Below are 21,007 nucleotides of genomic sequence, written 5' to 3' on the forward strand. Positions count from 1 at the left end.
TGATGGGCGCTGATCAGGCCGCATTGATGGGCGCTGATCAGGCCGCTTTGATATGCGCTGATCAGGCCACATTGATGGACGCTGATCAGGCCGCATTGATGGGCGCTGATCAGGCCGCATTGATGGGCGCTGATCAGGCCGCATTGATGGGCGCTGATCAGGCCGCTTTGATATGCGCTGATCAGGCCACATTGATGGGCGCTGATCAGGCCGCATTGATGGGCAGTGCAGTCTGTATGTCTCTGTGTGGGAAATTTTATTGCTGGTATATTGTTTTTTTAGCGCTGTATATATGTTGGTAATTTACTAATAGCAATTTTGAATCCCTAGGAAACAATGATATCAAGAAAGAGAAAAAATTGACTCGAAGTGTAAGATATTCGAAGAACCCCCCAAAAATCGGTAAGTTTGATGATTTAACTACTTCTTCATTTTTAATATTGTATTTGTGCCTATTTTGTTTTATTATTTCTAAATAAGATATGTGCAGTGTGCATATGAATTTGGTCCTAATTTTTTTAAAACTATATTCCGGCCCTCTAGTGGTCCGAGGGACCGTGATCTGGCCCCCTGTTTAAAAAGTTTGAGGACCCCTGATCTAATCCATAGCGTAGTACAAACTGGGTATCCCTATCTACTGTAGGGTTCCCCTAGTGGACAGACCGCCCACATTCCCAGAGACGGCCTTAGGCATAACCTGTATGGAACACACAACACAGGCTAAGTTATATTTTATCCATAGGGATAAAATATAACTTAACTTTTTATCACACAAATATCATAAATATATAAAACTTCACACAACATCCTAACAACCCCTTTGTTGCCACAATGTCTTCTTCGTCCTAGCCTCCCCATACACGTCTCTCCTGTAAAGCAAGATGAAAAACCATGTTAAAAAAAACTATAATATATGTATCGATATCTTAATTTGATTATTAAAAATATCTATGTTGCACAATCCCTTTTGTAAAGACAATATTCACCGGCCACTGAGCATATATTTATATTTGTGGTATACGGATTGTACAATTTCATAAAACACTAAATAAATTGAGAAAAAAAAAGCGAACTATAGTCAGCTCAACCCTTCTGTGAAGTCTTCATTAAGCAGCTGGCACTCAGCACGGTTCCATAGAGCAAACGTACTTATGTTATGTCGAAACGCGTCATCTGTTTCTGAAGTGTTTTTCTACATGCCCGGCAATCCTGTGCCATTCATGTTTTAACCTAATGGATTAAAGGTTACATTTTAGTCTGCGATCTACTCGCTGTTTTTTTTCTTCTTTTTTTAACACTAAATAAATGCATTTTTTTGATTCATCAATCTGTTGATGATTACTGCAAGATTTATTTTCTGTTCCCAGTACTCGGCAGAAGTCTTTACCCGTCATTTCTGCAATGTGCCATTTAAACATTTGCATTTAGATGCTATTGTTCTTTCCATTGAAAGCCTGAGAACTATTGCTATTTATGTTGATTGTCTAAATAGAAATAGAAAATAAGCAGAATGTGATATTCTCAGCACAATCTCGCAGCTCACCCCAGCTCCAAAGCTATGGATAAGTTTAACCATCACAAAAGTTGAGTAAATGAACTTCATTTTATATAGAGGGATGATGGTCAATAGAACCGTCATACTGTACATGGTACTATACTATTGTAGAGCTGTGATTTTTGCTGTAAAAAGGGTTTTTCATTCAGTCCTATAGTCACAGGAGTATAAAAGACATCACATATGAGTCACTGTGGATGTAAATATTATGTATTCTGCCTGTGACTGCGTCTGATCAGTATATCCTATTCTCTGTTTTGTAGTCTACAGGGTGATAATACCCCGTCAAAGTTGCATGGGACCACAATATAGTGTAGGGATTTCAGCTCTCTGCTAGCCACTTGAATACGCGCAAGAACAGGGTTTTTATATCAAAACAGAGTAAAGTTTATTGTCCTTCATAAACTTTGCAGTCCCAAAATAAAGCAGCCTTTCTTCTTCAGCACAAATGAATAACAGTTCTTCTGCACAAATAAAGAACAAAACAGTTGTCTCTCTGAGTAAGGCAAACTAAAATGGTCTCACCAACTTGGAATTACAGGAGCCTTAGGCAGCAGTCAGTGCAGACTACCCACAGGTCTGTCTTTCTCTAACCTCAGCACATTACCTGAGCAAGACCAGGTACATTTTATTAGGCCAGTAAGACCCAAACTGGATTATGGGAATGACCCTTCCCACTCAGGCTCTTTTGACCATTCCTAAATTCCGGACCTAAAATCCAGTCAAAATATAAACCGTCTCAGTAACATACCTGGACCTTTTCTCCTCCCTTCTTACAATAGTTAATGTATGGCAATACTATTGGTTATATTGTTTTTACATAGAGGGTCCATTGAGCAGCATCATAAATGGTACAGTACTTGTGATATATATGTAAATTCTCTCTAACTCCTACATGAAAATGATTGTATCAGGAAAACAGAGCTACTGAGCTGCCACTATGACAGTTCAGCAGCATACATCTGTGTCATAGTGGTATCATACATCTATTTCCAACTCTGTGATTTAGTTTTAAAGTATGGTTGTGGAGTTTACTAGCTATGTTTCTTGCAATGTAGTGATATTTCTTGCAAGACAATACAAGGTCATGGTGACTTTATTGTTTATGGCCTTAAATTCTGACTTCTTATTTATACAGTGCCATAAGTAACGCGAAGAAACAACTTAGTGCATAAATGCTCTTGCTGATTTCATAACTGCAGAGTCAAAACCTCCTCTTGCATTAACGTTAGGACAATAATTGTGGAGTGAGAGCTTTATGGCTTAGGCTTCCATGGCTGAGCAGCTACATACAAAAAATGCAAAGAAACATGTGAATAAACTGGGAAGAGATGAAGCGCAATAGTGTCTTATCCAATGACAATGGAGTGTCATAAAAGTGAGATGCACTCACCTTGCCAAGTTGCTTAATGGCAACCCATGAACAATACGTGACAGCTGTTGCACAGATACCGGTCGTGAGGACGATCACTGGTACAATGGAAAACGAAGGGCGGTATCACTCATGCGCTGCTGAAATGAAAAATCCTTAAAATCAAATCATTTATTGGAACAGGTTACAAGTCAATGTGTTTCGAGGTCACGCAGAGGTTAGTACTGATGAAGGGGACCTGCGTGACCCCGAACCGCGTTGACTTGTAACCTGTTCCAATGGATGATTTGATTTTAAGGATTTTTCATCTCAGCAGTGCATAAGTGATACTGCCCTTCGTTTTCCATTACACAGGAACATGGCCTCTGCCTTAGATTAAGCCTATCTACACATGGTGAGCTGGTGTACTTTTTGCTTTTTAGACCACCTACATCCAAGCCTTACATCACCAAGCACAATGCCAAGTGTCAGATGTCTCTATCTGGCATCTGATGCACAAGTCTGGGTTTGGCAAATGCCAGGAGAACTTTACTTGCCTCACTGCATTGTACCATCTGTAACATTTGGCGGATGAGGGATACTTGGTTGTCCCATTTTGAACAATTGTAGCTTTCAACTTTTTAGGAAAAATTTGGGGAAAGCCCTCTTCTGTTCCCCATCATTGTGCCCAGTGCACAAAGCAAGGTCTATAATGGCCATGGTTTTGGGAATTTATTGTGGAAGAACATGACCGACTGCAGAGAGTGTGGACCTCAGCACCATCCAACAGATTTTAGATAAATTAAACTGACGATTGTGATCCCGTCCTTTTCAACATCAGTGACTGGCCTCAGAAATGCTTTTCGGAATGAATGGGGAAAATTTCAACACACGCCTTCAAAATCTTGTACAAAAAAATCTTCCCAAAAGAGTGAAAGTCGTTATCTGTAGAGGGTGAGCTGACTCCATATCAATCTCTATAGGTGTAGGTTGGAATGTTATGAACGCTGCTGTAGGTATAATGTGGTGGCACACAATACTTTTGTCCGTATAATGAATCTGCACATGTTAAGGAAAGCTTAGAAGCTTTTTTTTGTTGAAACAAAATACTGGCAAAATTCTTTTATAAATAGTGCACTCAGCAAGTCACTTGAAAGCAAATCCCTTTTTTATCACTTACAAAGAACTCTATCAGATAATTGTGGCAGGGGCATTATTAGTAGACAGACTCCAGACATCTTCGATCTTTTCTTACTTTTGACTCTGCAAAAACTCTTACTGTTTATCTTATTCATTCTCGTCTCGACTATTGTAACTCTCTTCTAATTGGTCTCCCTCTTACCAAACTCTCCCCTCTCCAATCCGTCTTGAATGCTGCAGCCAGGATCATATTCCTCACCAATCGTTACACCGATGCCTCTACCTTGTGCCAGTCATTACACTGGCTACCTATCCACTCCAGAATTCAGTATAAACTTATTACCCTCACCCACAAAGCCCTCCATGGCTTAGCACCACCCTACATCTCCTCCCTTGTTTCAGTATACCACCCTACCTGCGCCCTCCATTCTGCTGATGACCTGAGGTTAGCATCCTCAATAGTCAGAACCTCCCACTCCCGTCTCCAAGACTTTACACGTGCTGCACCAATTCTTTGGAATGCACTTCCCAGGTCAACACGATTAGTCCCCAATCCCCGCAATTCTAGGCGTGCCCTGAAAACACATTTATTCAGACTGGCCTATCGCCTCAACACATTAATCTAAGTTTTACCATAACCAGATTCCCCGCATCATGTTCCCACATGCTTTATGCATCCATTAGCCCTCTGTGTTTGTACTGTTACACACTTAACATTATGGCTGCTCCATACAATCAGGACAACTGTTACCATCCACCTTTCATGTCTACCTCTTTCCTCATAGACTGTAAGCTTGCGAGCAGGGCCCTCTTTCCTCTTGGTATTTGTTATAATCTATGTGATTATTGTTATGCTGTAATGTCTATAGTCTGTACAAATCCCCTCTGAAATGTAAAGTGCTGCGGAATATGTCGGCGCTATAGAAATAAAATTTATTATTATTATTATTATCTTAAACCACAAAATAGTCTGATGAAACGCTCGCATAACACTTTTGCATGAAACAAATGTACAGGTGCATCTCACAAAATTAGAATATCATTGAAAAGTTATATATATATAGGACACCTGCGCTAACTGTCTGTAAAGACAGTTGATCTGAATGTGGTTTTTACACAGGAGGAGATTCAATTGTATAGTTAAGCAGGTTAAGTCAATGGTAGAAATGAAACAAAACAAATGGTACTCCGTGGTGCTCAATGATTACCATATATACTCGTGTATAAGCCGACCTGTGTATAAGCCGACCTCCCCTAATTTTGCTACAAAAAAACTGGGAAAACTTATTGACTCGCGAATAAGCCTAGGGTGGAAAATGAGGCAGCTACTAGTAAATTTCAAAAATAAAAAGATATCAATAAAAGTAAAATTAATTGAGACATCAGTAGGTTAAATGTTTTTGAATAACCACATTGAATCAGGAGCCTCATATAATGCTCCATACAGTTCATGATGGGCCCAATAAGATGCTCCATACAAAATACACCCCATATAATGCTACACAAAGGTTAATAATGGCCCCATAAGATGCTCCATACAAAATACACCCCATATAATGCTGCACAGAGGTTAATAATGGCCCCATAAGATGCTCCATAGAATATGCCCAATATAATGCTGCTCCATAAAGGTTATGGCCCCATAAGATGCTCCATAAAATGCTCTATAGATTATGCTCCATAAAATGCTCTATAGATTATGCCCCATAAAATGCTCCATAGATTATGCCCCCATAAGATGCTCCATAGATTATGCCCCATATGCTGCCCCCATAAGATGCTCCATAGATTATGCCCCCATATGCTTCCCCCATAAAATGCTCCATAGATTATGCCCCCATATGCTGCCCCCATAAGATGCTCCATAGATTATGCCCCCATTTGCTGCCCCTATAAGATGCTCCATTGATTATGCCCCCATATGCTGCCCCCATAAGATGCTCCATACAGTAAGCCCCCATATGCTGCTCCATAAGATGCTCCATAGATTATGCCCCATATGCCACCCCATAAGATCAAAGAAAATTGTAGAGTTGGAAGGGACCTCCTGGGCCATCTGGTCCAACCCCCTGCTCAAAGCAGGATTCGCTAAATCATCCCAGACAGATGTCTGTCCAGCCTCTGTTTGAAGACTTATATTGAATGAGAACTCACCACCTCTCGTGGCAGTCTGTTCCACTCATTGATCACTCTAACTATCATAAAGTTTTTTCTAATATCTAATCTGTGTCTCCTGTTGTGAAATCGCTTTCTGGCCTCCCTCTGGTTATTACTGAAGGTAGTGGAGCTGGTCATATTGACAGAGGGGTTGCGAGTTCTCTTTCTGGGCTCCCTCTGGTGGTTACTGGAGGTAATGGAGCTGATCTGATTAACAGAGGCTTGACACCTGATAATGAGAACGACGATTGGAGATCTGGGGTTTCAGATTGGGATTTAAGACAGCCGACTCCCTCTATCCCTGCTGGTGATTTTCTTCTTGCCTCCTGAGGTCTGATGTTTCCAGCTCAGTCCCTGCATGTTCAGCTAAGTGTTCATTTGCTATTCTGTTTGCATTTGATTTGGTTTTGTCTATCTCAGTTTTGTGTGGGTCAGCCAGCTTCGGCTGGGGCTGTGCTGAATCACCGTCCATATGTTACTGCTTGTGCCAGTTTGTTTTTGTCCCTTATTAGATTGGCCTCTTTTTGCTCTGCTTTCAGAATATACCAGAATACTGATATAGTGGGCGAAGTCGTGCGACTTCAGTGTTTTTTGCATCAGACGTGTTGGACTTTTTGCAGGGGTTTTTGCATGATTGCAGACAGCGTCTTTCCAGCCCTGTCTAGTCAGTGTGGGCCCCATCATTTGCTTAGTCTATTTTCCTGCCTGCGTTTGTGTTTCCATCTTGTCTCACCGACAATATATGTTTGGGGGCTATCTATTCCTTTGGGATCTGCTCTAGGGCAGTTTAGATTTCACCTTTCTTGCTTTAGGCTTAGTTAGCTCTCGGCTGTGCCGAGGCGTCTAGGATCATCGTAGGTACGCTCCACGGCTACTGCTAGTTGTGTGGACAGGATCAGGGGTCTGCAATCCGCTTAGTTACTGTGACGTCCGTCCGAGAATCTGGACTGCAATAGGAACATCACCCCGAGAAACCCCGAGACCCTTAACCCCTATACAGGGATCTGGAATTGTAGCTAGGCCCAGGGGGTGGCTGTCTAGAGGAGCAGTGGACCAGAGCAGGACAGTCGCCAAGGGAAAAAGGCAGGGAACCAAAAACGTAGACAGAAATCCGGAGAGCAGCGGAGGTTCCGAATCGGCAGGCAGTGGCAGAGTAGACAGTCCAGGCCAAGGTCACAAAACGGGAGAGTGGCAAAGGTACAAAAACGGCAGGCAGTAGCAGAGTCGAATATCCAGGCCAAGGTCACAAACCAGGAGAGTAGCAGAGGTACAAAAACAGCAGGCAGTAGCAGAGTCGAATATCCAGTCCAGGCCAAGGTCACAAACCAGGAGAGTAGCAGAGGTACAAAATCGTCAGGCAGTAGGGGGTTCAGAAATCCAGGCTGAGGTCAGAGTCAAACAATTGCAAATCACACCGTAGCACACAGGGGAACCAGAATATATCCGGCGGCTTGCAAGACCAGTCCCAAGGTATTTGAGGGATCAGGTCATCCCTCACAGGTTCCCGGACTGATGATGTCATCAGGACCGCCCCCAGGACCAGGCCAGATGGTGATGCACCAACCCCTTCATGACTGACAGAGGAGCGGAGCCTGTGTCCACCAGATGCCTGCGCAGGAGCCCCTTCTCTGTCGCCGCTATCACTCAGGGGCGAACCACGGCACCTCCCAGTGGCCGAGGCAGGAGCAGCAGGCCCCGAGTCAGATGGCGATGTGACAGTCCGGCGCCTCCTAGTGGCCGAGGCCGGGACAGCGGGCCCCGAGTCTGACGGCGAGGTGACAGTCTGGCGCCTCCTAGTGGCCGAGCCTGGGACAGCAGGCCCCGAGTCTGACGGCGACGTGACAATTACCAATCTCTCTGGTTTTCTGAGGCTTAGTTTGGGCTTGCTCTCTCGGTGACCCAATCATAACAGTCTCCTCCCATTCAGTTTCATCCCATTGCTTCTAGTCTTTCCTTGTGCAAATGAGAATAAAGATGATCCTTCTACAATGTGACAGCCCTTGAGATATTTGTAGACAGCTATTAAGTCTCCTCTCAGTCTTCTCTTTTGCAAGCTAAACATTCCCAAATCCTGCAACCTTTCCTCATAAGACAGGGTTTGCAGACCGGTCACCATTCTGGTCGCTCTTTTCTGAAATTGCTCCAATTTGTTCATGTCTTTTTTAAAATGTGGCGCCTAAAACTGGACACAGTATTCCAGATGAGGTCTGACCAAGGAGGAGTAGAGGGCAATAATGACTTCACGTGATCTAGACTGTATGCTTCTGTTAATACATCCTAGAATTGCAGTTGCCTTTTTTGCTGCTGCATCACACTGTTGACTCATATTCAGTCTGTGATCTATTAATATACCCAAGTCTTTTTCACATGTGCTGTTGCTTAGCCTTATTCCTCCCATTCTGTATAAGTTTTTTTTCATTTTTATTGCCTAGATGTAGTACTTTGCATTTTTCCCTGTTAAAAAACATACTGTTAGTTGCTTCCCACTGCTCCAATTTATTCATATCTTTTTGAATCCTCTCTCTCTTCTCTAGTATTAGCTATCCCTCCTAGCTTTGTGTCATCAGCAAATTTAATCAGTTTACCCTCAATTCCTTCGTCTAAGTCGTTGATAAAGATGTTGAACAATACAGGGCCCAGGACAGAGCCCTGTGATACCCCACTTGAGACATTCTTCCAACTGGATGTGCAGCCATTTACGACCACTCTTTGGGTCCGATCACTAAGCCAGTTATGAATCCACCTAACAGTTGCCTTGTCCATTCCATACTTGGTCATTTTTTCAATAAGGATTGTGTGAGATACTTTGTCAAATGCTTTGCTGAAGTCAAGATATACTATATCTACAGCATTTCCCTGATCGACCAAATCAGTGATTCTGTCATAGAAGGAAATTAAGTTAGTCTGACATGACTTATTAGTTACAAACCCATGCTGACTCTGTTTAATAACTTAATTCTTATCCAGGTACTGACATACATGTTGTTTAATAATTTGTTCAAAGATCTTACCTGGTATAGAAGTCAGACTCACCGGCCTATAGTTGCCTGGGTCCACCTTCTTCCCCTTTTTGAAGATAGGAACAACATTTGCTCTTCTCCAGTCTTCTGGGACTTCTCCTGTTCTCCAAGAATTTTCAAAGATTATGGAGAGTGGTTCAAAAATTTCTTCTGCTATCTCCTTCAGTACTCTGGGGTGTAATTCATCTGGACCTAGAGACTTGAATTCATTTAGGTTAGCTAAGTGTTTTCTCACTATCTTTCTGTTTATAGATATCCTGGATTATGCCCCAATATGCTGCCCCCATAAGATGCCCCATAGATTATGCCCCCATACGCTGCCGCTGCTGCAAATAAAAAAAAAAAATGACATACCTCTCCGTCGCTGGGGTTCAGGTGCCGGAGCCCTGAGCAGGCGGGGACAGGTGCTGGTGTGGCCGCTGGCTCAGGACCCCGGAACTGCACTAACTATGTCACCGCACCCTCTGACCTGAACATCACAACCAGAGGATGCGGAGGACAGATTAGCGTGCAGCGATGGACCAGGGACAGGTGAATATTGCATATACTTACCCCTTCCTGGCACGGTCTCTGCAGCCCTGCTTTTCCCACGGTCTCCCTTCAGCGGTCATGTGGTACCGCTCATTAAAGACATGAATATGCGCATATTCATGTCTTTAATGAGCAGTACCATGTGACCGCTGAAGGAAAAAGAAGAAGCCTGACACCAGGAGAAGCAGGGGGGCTGCAGAGACGCGCCGAGGGGGGTGTAAGTATGATCTGGTACCCCCGCTCCCCCACCGACCCCCGGTATATGACTTGCGAATAAGCCGAGAGGGGGACTTTCAGCCCAAAAAATGGGCTGAAAATCTCAGCTTATACGCAATTATATACGGTAGATTATGCTCAGGGCCCTGACGAAGAAGGTCTGTGAACCTTGGAATCTAACTACCGCCAGCATGATCAGGCACATGTCATATAAGCACCCGACTCGGTGGGTCAAACACCTTGGTCCACGATTGGTGCCATTAGGTGATACCACTGCCTCTTCCCCTGTGCTAAGTGCTTCCCAATCCCCTGTTCAAAACACTGGTGCAGATGCCTCCTGCCCTGCACCTATCCTTGCACATTCTGACTTGCCATCATCAGGCACTTCTAAATCCTTGTCCTAGCCCAGCGTTCAGCTGTCCCTACCCCAGGCCTTAGAATGAAAAAGAAAGTTCTCAGCCACCCACATCAGGCCCAAATGCTAAATGGCATATTTTCAGCTAAGTGTTGGTTTTTAATAGCCCTTGGCTCCCTGCTCAACTCCTTCTCTGATGTGTAGCAGGTTACTTAAAGCCTGCAGCCTATTGGAGCTCTAACCTGGTTAGTGACTGCTGGGAGAAGAAAGGATGTCGCTGCTAGGCATGAGGACAGTGTGATTTTTTTATTTTATTGAAAATTCGAGCATTGGAGGGCAAAAAAGGGGACATATTTTGGGACATCATACTGTGTGAGGGAATGTGGAGTGCAAGCATTATGCTGTGTGAGGAAACATTTTAAGGCCGTCATACTGTGAGTGGAGTCATCCTACTGAGGGGGAATCATACTGGGTGTAAGGAACTGTGGTAGGGTCATACTGTGTATAAGGGACTGTGGTAGTTAGGGTCGGACTGGCCCACCGGAGTATTCTCCGGTGGGCCCAGACACTGACACCTGCTGGTATACAGGGCCAGCAGCAGCCTAGGGCCCCTGCTGCTCCAGGGGACCCCAGCCAGTGGTGTGTTGCAAATAGTGGCCCACCACGCAGCTGCTATGGAGGCCCCCGGTGCCAGTGAAGCAGCAGTGGGTGACAGGAGGCAGTAGCCAGCTGCTGCGGCTAAAGCCTGTCCCCCGCTGCTAAAGAGAAATGAATATTAATTCTTCCCCACGCCCCCATGGGCGTGGAGAGGAGTGAATATTCATTTCGCTTTAATAGTGGGCAGTGTTAGCAGACCAGGGCCCCCGCTCCCTCAGGGGCCTCCAGCCAACGCAGCTGCTATGGAGCCGTAAGTCAGGGGGCCCAGCACCGGCCCCCCGTGCGCATCGCATTCAACTGTATCGGCATCTTTGATGCTGATACAGTTGAAAATAATAATGGCGGAGAGAGCGGCAGATGACGTTCCCTCTCCCATCATTCCCCTCTGCCTCTGACACAGTGGGTGAACGATGAAGGCACTTCATCGTGCACCATGCTGTGTGCCGGGCAGATGGCAGTGAATGTAGCTGCTGATACCAGAGTAGAGCCGGAATCAGCGTGGGAGCGAGGAAGGGAGGTGAGTATTGTGTTTGTTTCTTTACATATATAAATATCAGTGAGTCTTGGCTGCATTATACCCTATGAGGGGGCAGCATTATACCCTATGAGGGGGGCAGAATTATCCCCTATGGGGGGGAAGCATTATATCCTGAAGGGGGATGCATTATACACCCTATGAGGTGGCTGTATTATACCCTATGAGGTGGGCTGCATTATACCCTATGAGGGAAGCTGCATTATACCCTATGGGGGGCTGCATTATACCCTATGAGAGGGACTGCATTATACTGTATGAGGGGGGCAGCATTATACCTTATGAGGGGGTGCAGCATTATAGCCTATGAGGGGGCAGCATTAAACCCTATGAGGGGCTGCATTATATTCTGTGGGTGGCTTCATTATACCCTATGAGGGAGCTATATTATATGGGGGGCTGTGTTGTACAATATGAGGGGGCAGCATTATATTCTATGGGGGCTTCATTATACCTTATGAGGTGGTTGCATTATACTCTGAGGGGGTTACATTATATTCTGTGATGGGCTGCACTATACTATATCAGGCTGGCTGTATTCTACCCTATGAGGGGGCTACATTATATTCTATGGGGGGCTGCATTATATTCTATAAGGGGGGCTACATCATATTCTGTGAGGGGGGATGCATTATATTCTATGAGGGGCTGCATTATAATCTATGCGGGGGCTACATTATATTCTATGAAGGGCTGCATTATACTATATGAAGGGGCTACATTATATTCTATGAGGGGGCAGCATTATATTCTTTGAATGGGCTGCATTATATTCCATAAGGGAGCTACATTATATTCTATGAGGGGGGCTACCCCAACTCCTGCTACATACTTAAGACGTGTACTACCTTATATTAGACCCGGATGTTAGCACGTTTTACCGCACAATCGGTGGTCTTGTATTTATTTCTATGTAGCTACATAGTGGGCCTCAAGAATGATTTTCTCTGGTGGGCCCAAGGTGCTCCAGTCCGACACTGGTGGTGGTGTCATACTATTTGGCGAGGTTGTGGCCACATCACACTGTGTGAAGAGGGCTCTGGGGGCAATATGCTATGTGGAATGAATGTACTGTGGAACATCCTACTTTATGTGGCAATATGCTGTGGGAGTTCATACTGTGTGGGAGGATGTGCTTTCAGAACTTTATGCCTTGTGGGAGAGAAGGTACTATACTTCATAGGGGACTACTGCAGAGGCAATAAAAGGGTATCATACTGTGTGTGGAAGAATGTTCTGTAGGGGCATCATACTGTTTGCTGAGCGCTATAGGGACCATGAAAGTGGTACCATACTATGTGAAAATAATAATGGGCCTCACCAGTAGCAATAATCTTGTGTAGACATATTAAGGACTGGGCGAGGTTAGGGTACTGACTCATCGTGAAATAAAAACTGCCGAGGTATGCCACATGAGCTACAACATGGTATTTTCCTCTTTTTTATCTTTCAAAGTTGGGAGGTATGCCCACAGGATATGCCATAAATGTCTATAATACATATGGCTTGCCACATCCCTTATTACAACTGGTTCCCCAGCTGCAGTATGGCTGGTTTCATACTAACGTTTTTTAGCGCTGTGCTTCGTGCGCATCCATGCGCATGCGTCCTGTGCCCCTATCTTTAACATGGGGGCGCATGGTCTAGCGTTCGTATGCACGCGTTCGTATGCGTTTTCGTGCACATGTGTTTTTTGTAGTGTGCGCCTATGCACGCTGGACGCAACCTATTGCATTTTTGGTCCATCAGACCTGTCTCAAAAAACACATGCACATGCTTGTGCATGGAATGCGCAAAAAGTCAACAAATTACAGTCTATGGGAACGCAGGCGTGCGCATGTCCATGCGCATGCCTGCGTTTAAAATCGCATGCGTTTTAAGAGTTAACATGGCTAGAAACTGGTTATAACACATTCGCCTAAAAAAAGCAAACGCATACAAAACGCATGATGCGTTTCTTGCATGCGATTCTACTGCCCATGAAGCGCAGCGCTAAAAAACGCTAATGTGAAAGTAGCCTTACAGAAGACGTGGCCGCATATGCACGCACTAATCTATACAGTGAGATATTCTGTTCCTTTTATTTTGGATATATTAAAGCATCTTTGATGGGGAAACATTTTTCTTGCTTCTATTTTTTTTTTCACCATTTTACGTTTTTTCTGTAAACCATCTAGGACACTTGACCATGCTAAAGCTGAAAGCATACACTGCATTTCTGTGGTGTTAATGTGATGTCAGTTAAAAAACAAAGTCACTTTGCAAAGAATAATGTATTGCAAAGTTTCTTTTTTTATGTCTCAGTTGAATTAGCAAAAGTTCTATGTGATTTATTTTTTTTTAAGTGAAAGTGGAAATAACAGCCACTAGGTGGCAATGTAAAACCACAGTAATGTCAATTTACCACCCATAATTTGGGATCCAAACTTACATGACTAAACTCCAGGATTTACAGTAGAGTCCCAACCCAAATGAAGCAAAAAGTAAGATCCAGCAATGAAGGCCAGGTCATGGGCTCCAGTCTAAATTTTTTTATACCTTATTTTAACCATGATGGAGTAAACATTAAATTTTATGGGATTGTCTCTATATTGCTGAACTTTTACTGTGTTTGAGGCAGAGTAAAAATAAAGATGGTGTGACCATGAATTTATATTATTTTTAATTTTGAGACTAACTTTTGTCATAATAGTTATTGTTCTTTTGTTTGTCATAATTTTACAAAGTATCTATTGCCTTATTGATATCTACACAGCTTTCATAATAATAATTTTTATTTTTATAGCGCCAACATATTCCACAGCACTTTAAATTTTAGAGGGGACTTGTACAAACAATAAATACATTACAGAATAATGCAAAACTAAACAGATACCAAAAGGAGTGAGGGCTCTACTGTTCGCATGTTTACAATCTATGAGAAAAAAGGGGAGACATGAAAGGTACATGATAAAAAATTCTTGTTATGTATGGTCCATCCAGTAATATAATAAATAGGGTCTGCACATAACCCTGCATGAACCGGTCACCAGCCAATATGTGTAAAAGTACTGGTGCCGACTGCAATTAAGTGCATGGAGGGTGTGGGAACAGGTTCTGCGAGGGTCCTGGTTTTGAAGAAAATGTATGGGCAAAATGAGAATAGTTACACAAGTGTGGTGAGGCTATAGACAAGTGTAAAGAAATGCATTTTTAGGCCTCGCTTAAAACTGTAGATATTGGGAATTAATTAACTTGTCCGGGGTAGTGTGTAAAGGGTGTACCAAATGTTATGCTGCTGTGTATCTATCCATCTATATATAGCGGGGTATTGTATAAAATCGTAACATAGCGAAATCGTAGTACATTTGTTAGTCCACTAGATGGGGACATATCAGTACACTGTAGTATGCTTGCTGAGTCTACGATAAGTAATAGTTAACTGTAGGAGGGGTCACTGTGGATAAGGCAGATAGTTTCCTGGTTTGTAGGGAGAAGGGCCAGGGTGCTCAGACAGCTCGATTGGGCTTAGACCCTGGGCTATACAGGGACCACGCAACGTTTAAGTGTGAAACCCAGATCCAGGGCCCACTGGGCCAGAAGTACAGCCTTAGCAGCAGTGTGACAGCAGTGGTGGAACAGATACTACAGCTGAGGCCATACCAGTAGGGGGATGCAGGTGGCTCTATAATGTGGCAGTTTTCTGAAAGGGCTAATGCCCTCGAATCCAGGGCGAAACGGATTAGGGAACTCCTAAGCGTAGCAAGTCTGAACAGGGAGGACGCTGTGTTACCGCAAGAGGCAATACGACCCGGACACGTACTGAAGGCCGTAGGAAGAAGTGCAGAAAAAGTGGAGAATGTGGATTGTATTGAACCCTATGCTGATGTTGTATCTGACAAGGATGTGCTGCAACAAGGAAAAAGTAAAGTTCTACATTTTAAGTTGCAACTGGACTGTGTCTCTGTTTGAGCGCAATCGTATGAAAGGGATCTGCAGCAGCTCAGATGAGATCCTGAAGGTGCAGAGAGTCAAGTGCACTGATTAAAGGATGTTCTTTGTATGTGAAGGGAGGCCATGGTGCGCAAGAGCCACTTGTCTCAGCCACTATGACAGCCCTGGTGCTCCCTCACAAGTGCATTCGAAAGAAATGGCATAGCATGTGAGAAGTCTTGTCAATGGGAGTGGAAGGTTTGGATTATTGAGGATGTTAGGAGTAGAATGGAAGATTGAGTCGAGGGAGAAGACGTAGGGTGGTGCTGAACCGCGGATGCTTTGTGGATGAAAGTGATAAGTTTATATTGAACTCTGTAACAGATGAGTAACCAGTGCTGTGACTGGCACAGGGTAGAGACATCAGTGTAACGGTTGGAGAGGAATATGATCATGACTGCTGCATTTAGGACAGTTTGGAAAGGAGAAAGTTTAGTAAATGGGATACCGATTACTAAACAGTTTCAACAGTCCATGCAATCATACACTGAGCAGAGCTGGGAGAAGATCAGGTCCAGCTTTTTCCTGTCTTCATGTGTAGGAGAGTTAGTTAGCTGTGAAAGGCTGGAAGGAAAAGTTAGAGATAAAAGGTGAGTGATAGATGGGGAGAGGGAATCACCAATGAGGATGTTAAAGTCCCCCATGAGAGTGGGGATGTCACAGGGTAGAAAATGTGGATGCCAAGTGGCAAAATGATCCAGGAACTGATGGGATGGGCCCTTAGGGAGATACACAACCGCCACTGGCATTGAAAATGGACAGAAAGGCTGGCTTTGTGGACCTCAAAAGAAGGGAAGATAACTGAGTACTGGGGGAGATATCCTGAAAAGTACATTTTGTGGAAAGGAGCAGACCAACACCTCCACCTAGTCTGTTGTCAGTTCTGGCGGTATGTGAAAATTGTAGACTACCATATAAGTGCAGCAGCGGCGGTGGTGTCTTACTGCTTGATCCAGGTTTCAGTAAGAGCCAAAAGGTTAAGGGAATTTAAAAGGAAAAAGTTATGTAGGAGAGTTTGTTACACGCTGACTGTAAGTTCCAAAGAGCACAGTTAAAAGAGACAGGAAACATGCAAGAAACTAATAAGATTTGCAGGAGGGGCATAACGACTGAGATCGCAGAGGTCACGACCAGGCCTATGAGGGTGATGGGCCTGACAATGAAAGCAGAACCTTCAACTTAATGTGTGTCCTTGGACACACATCCAGTTGAAGTGTATTGCAGTGCACAGGCCTGTCACATCCATTTGAGGCAATACAAACTGCTGGCCAATCAGAGGCCAGCAGCCAACGCTAAGGTGCAGTTCACTGGGGGCGCATGGCAGTGACGTCATGCACTCCGTCGCTTGCACGCTGAAGTAAGCTACAGGCATCACAAGAGGACACCGTACTGTCGGGGAGCGGATGAGAAATGAGCATAGGTTTCTTGATTTTTTTTTTTTTAAATCAATAAGTACTCGGTGGCCATAATACTACATCGATGACTATGGACTTTGCATTATACTATATGAAGGATGGGGATCTGGATAAGGGACATATACCAGGATGGAGGATATATATATATTCCAAGAGCATATATGAATATATATATATATATATATATATATATATATACACACACACATATATGAATATATATACAGTTGTGGCTAAAAGTATTGACACCCCTGCAATTCTGTCAGATAATACTCAGTTTCTTCCTGAAAATGATTGCAAACACAAATTCTTTGGTATTATTATCTTCATTTAATTTGTCTTAAATGAAAAAACACAAAAAGAATTGTCCTAAAGCCAAATTGGATATAATTCCACACCAAACATAAAAAAGAGGGTGGACAAAAGTATTCGCACAGTTCGAAAAATCATGTGATGTTTCTCTAATTTGTGCAATTAACATCACCTGTAACTTACCTGTGGCACCTAACAGGTGTTGGCAATAACTAAATCACACTTGCAGCCAGTTAACATGGATTAAAGTTGACTCAACCTCTGTCCTGTGTCCTTGTGTGTACCACATTGAGCATGGAGAAAAGAAAGAAGACCAAAGAACTGTCTGAGGACTTGAGAAACCAAATTGTGAGGAAGCATGAGCAATCTCAAGGCTACAAGTCCATCTCCAAAGACCTGAATGTTCCTGTGTCTACCGTGTGCAGTGTCATCAAGAAGTTTAAAGCCCATGGCACTGTGGCTAACCTCCCTAGATGTGGACGGAAAAGAAAAATTGACAAGAGATTTCAACGCAAGATTGTGCGGATGTTGGATAAAGAACCTCGACTAACATCCAAACAAGTTCAAGCTGCCCTGCAGTCCGAGGGTACAACAGTGTCAACCCGTACTATATGTCGGCGTCTGAATGAAAAGGGACTGTATGGTAGGAGACCCAGGAAGACCCCACTTCTTACCCCGAGACATAAAAAAGCCAGGCTGGAGTTTGTCAAAACTTACCTGAAAAAGCCTAAAACGTTTTGGAAGAATGTTCTCTGGTCAGATGAGACAAAAGTAGAGCTTTTTGGGCAAAGGCATCAATATAGAGTTTACAGGAGAAAAAAAGAGGCATTCAAAGAAAAGAACACGGTCCCTACAGTCAAACATGGCGGAGGTTCCCTGATGTTTTGGGGTTGCTTTGCTGCCTCTGGCACTGGACTTCTTGACCGTGTGCATGGCATTATGAAGTCAGAAGACTACCAACAAATTTTGCAGCATAATGTAGGGCCCAGTGTGAGAAAGCTGGGTCTCCCTCAGAGGTCATGGGTCTTCCAGCAGGACAATGACCCAAAACACACTTCAAAAAGCACTAGAAAATGGTTTGAGAGAAAGCACTGGAGACTTCTAAGGTGGCCAGCAATGAGTCCAGACCTGAATCCCATAGAACACCTGTGGAGAGATCTAAAAATGGCAGTTTGGAGAAGGCACCCTTCAAATATCAGGGACCTGGAGCAGTTTGCCAAAGAAGAATGGTCTAAAATTCCAGCAGAACATTGTAAGAAACTCATTGATGGTTACCGGAAGCGGTTGGTCGCAGTTATTTTGGCTAAAGGTTGTGCAACCAAGTATTAGGCTGAGGCTGTCAATACTTTTGTCTGGCCCATTTGTGGAGTTGTGTGTGAAATGATCAATGTTTTGCTTTTTGCTTCATTCTCTTTTGTGTTTTTTCATTTAAGACAAATTAAATAATAATAATACCAAAGAATTTGTGTTTGCAATCATTTTCAGGAAGAAACTGAGTATTATCTGACAGAATTGCAGGGGTGTCAATACTTTTGGCCACAACTGTATACACGTACAGTGGGTATGGAAAGTATTCAGATCCCTTTAAATTTTTCACTCTGTTTCATTGCAGCCATTTGGCAAATTCAAAAAAGTTCTTTTTTTTCCTCATTAATGTACACTCTGCACCCTATCTTGACTGAAAAAAAAAAACAAAAATGTAGAAATTTTTGCAGATTTATTAAAGAAAAACTGAACTATCACATGGTCATAAGTATTCAGACCCTTTGCTCAGTATTGAGTAGAAGCACCTTTTGAGCTAGTACAGCCATGAGTCTTCTTGGGAATGGTGCAACAAGTTTTTCACACCTGGATTTGGGGATCCTCTGCCATTCTTCCTTGCAGATCCTCTCCAGTTCCGTCAGGATGGATGGTGAACGTTGGAGGACAGCCATTTTCAGGTCTCTCCAGAGATGCTTAATTGGGTTCAGGTCAGCGCTCTGGCTGGGCCAGTCAAGAATGGTCACAGAGTTGTTCTGAAGCCACGCCTTTGTTATTTTAACTGTGCTTAGGGTCATTGTCTTGTTGGAAGGTGAACCTTCGGCCAAGTCTGAGGTCCAGAGCACTCTGGAAGAGGTTTTCATCCAGGACATCTCTGTACTTGGCCGCATTCATGTTTCCTTCAATTACAACCAGTCATCCTGTCCCTGCAGCTGAAAAACACCCCCATAGCATGATGCTGCCACCACCATGCTTCACTGTTGTGATTGTATTGGGCAGGTCATGAGCAGTGCCTGGTTTTCTCCACACATACCGCTTAGAATTATCACAAAATGTTCTATCTTCGTCTCATCAGACCAGAAAATTTTATTTCTCATTGTCTGGGAGTCCTTCATGTGTTTTTTTAGCAAACTCTATGTGGGTTTTCATGTCAGGCACTGAGGAGAGGCTTCCGTCGGGCCACTCTGCCATAAATTTTTTTCCTAAACTTATCAACTTATCTATACCCGAACATGATGCTATGCGATCCTATATTAAGGAGTCGTTGGAGAAGGGTCATATTAGACCATCCTCGTCACCTTTAGGCGCTGTTTTTTTTTTTTTTGTGGCCAAGAAAGACGGTTCATTAAGACCGTGTATTGATTATCGTTCCCTTAACAAGCTGACAGTTAAATATCAGTACCCGTTACCTCTGATGTCTGATTTATTCTCCAGAGTTAAGAGTGCCTGCTGGTTTACTAAGCTTGACCTCAGGGGGGCGTATCATCTTATTCGCATCAAGCACGGGGATGAATGGAAGACGACGTTTAATACTCCGGAGGGACATTTTGAGTACCTAGTGATGCCTTTTGGGCTCTCTAATGCCCCTTCTGTCTTCCAGTCCTTTAAGAATGATATTTTCCGAGACTTTGTGGATAAGTTTTTGATCATCTATCTGGATGATATTTTGGTCTTTTCTAGTGATTGGGATTCCCATGTGGAACATGTCCGGACTGTGTTCCGGATTTTGAGGGAGAATTCCCTGTTTGTTAAGGGATCGAAGTGCCTCTTTGGTGTACAGAGGTTTTCATTTTTGGGATTTATCTTGTCTCAATCGACTATTGAAATGGACCCAGCCAAGGTACAGGCCATTTATGATTGGGTTCAGCCTACTTCTTTGAAGGCTCTCCAGAAGTTTTTGGGTTTTTCTAATTTCTATCGTAAATTTATAAGTAATTTTTCTAGTATTGTCAAACCACTGACTGATCTGACCAAGAAGGGAGCTGATGCGCTGAATTGGTCTCCTGAAGCTGTCTCAGCATTTCAGGAGCTTAAGCAGAGATTTACTTCAGCTCCAGTTTTACGGCAACCTGATGTCTCACTTCCATTTCAAGTGGAGGTGGACGCTTCTGAGATTGGTGCAGGAGTTGTGTTGTCCCAAAAAGACCCTGTGACTTCTAAGATGAATCCCTGTGCCTTCTTTTCTCGAAAGTTTTCCCCATCTGAACGCAACTATGACATGGGGATTCGGGAATTGTTGGCCATGAAATGGGCATTTGAGGAGTGGAGACATTGGCTGGAGGGAGCTAGACATCAATTTGTGGTCCTCACTGATCACAAGAATCTGATTTATCTGGAGTCGGCCAAACGCTTGAATCCTAGACAGGCTAGATGGGCTTTGTTTTTCACGCGTTTTAATTGTGTGGTCTCTTTTCTTCCAGGCACTAAGAATGTTAAGGCAGACATCCTTTCTAGGAGTTTCTTTGCTGATTCTCTTAATGTGACCGAGCCTACTACTATCTTAGGTGAGGGGGTAGTTCTTTCTGCCATTT

General features: G+C 43.5%; 1 long non-coding RNA gene across 2 annotated transcripts in view; it reads left to right on the forward strand.

Annotated features, from left to right (window-relative positions):
• Positions 1-21,007, forward strand: part of LOC141076022 (uncharacterized) — a 173,643-nt gene that overhangs the window by 46,577 nt on the left and 106,059 nt on the right. For both annotated transcript variants that reach the window (XR_012227395.1, XR_012227394.1), the window contains exon 2: positions 331-402. This is a non-coding gene — a long non-coding RNA (uncharacterized lncRNA). The remainder of the gene's footprint in view (positions 1-330; positions 403-21,007) is intronic.

This window comes from Dendrobates tinctorius, unplaced genomic scaffold, assembly GCF_039654945.1.
Source record: "Dendrobates tinctorius isolate UK_male_01 unplaced genomic scaffold, ASM3965494v1 ptg000384l, whole genome shotgun sequence".
NCBI classification, from domain to species: domain Eukaryota; kingdom Metazoa; phylum Chordata; class Amphibia; order Anura; family Dendrobatidae; genus Dendrobates; species Dendrobates tinctorius.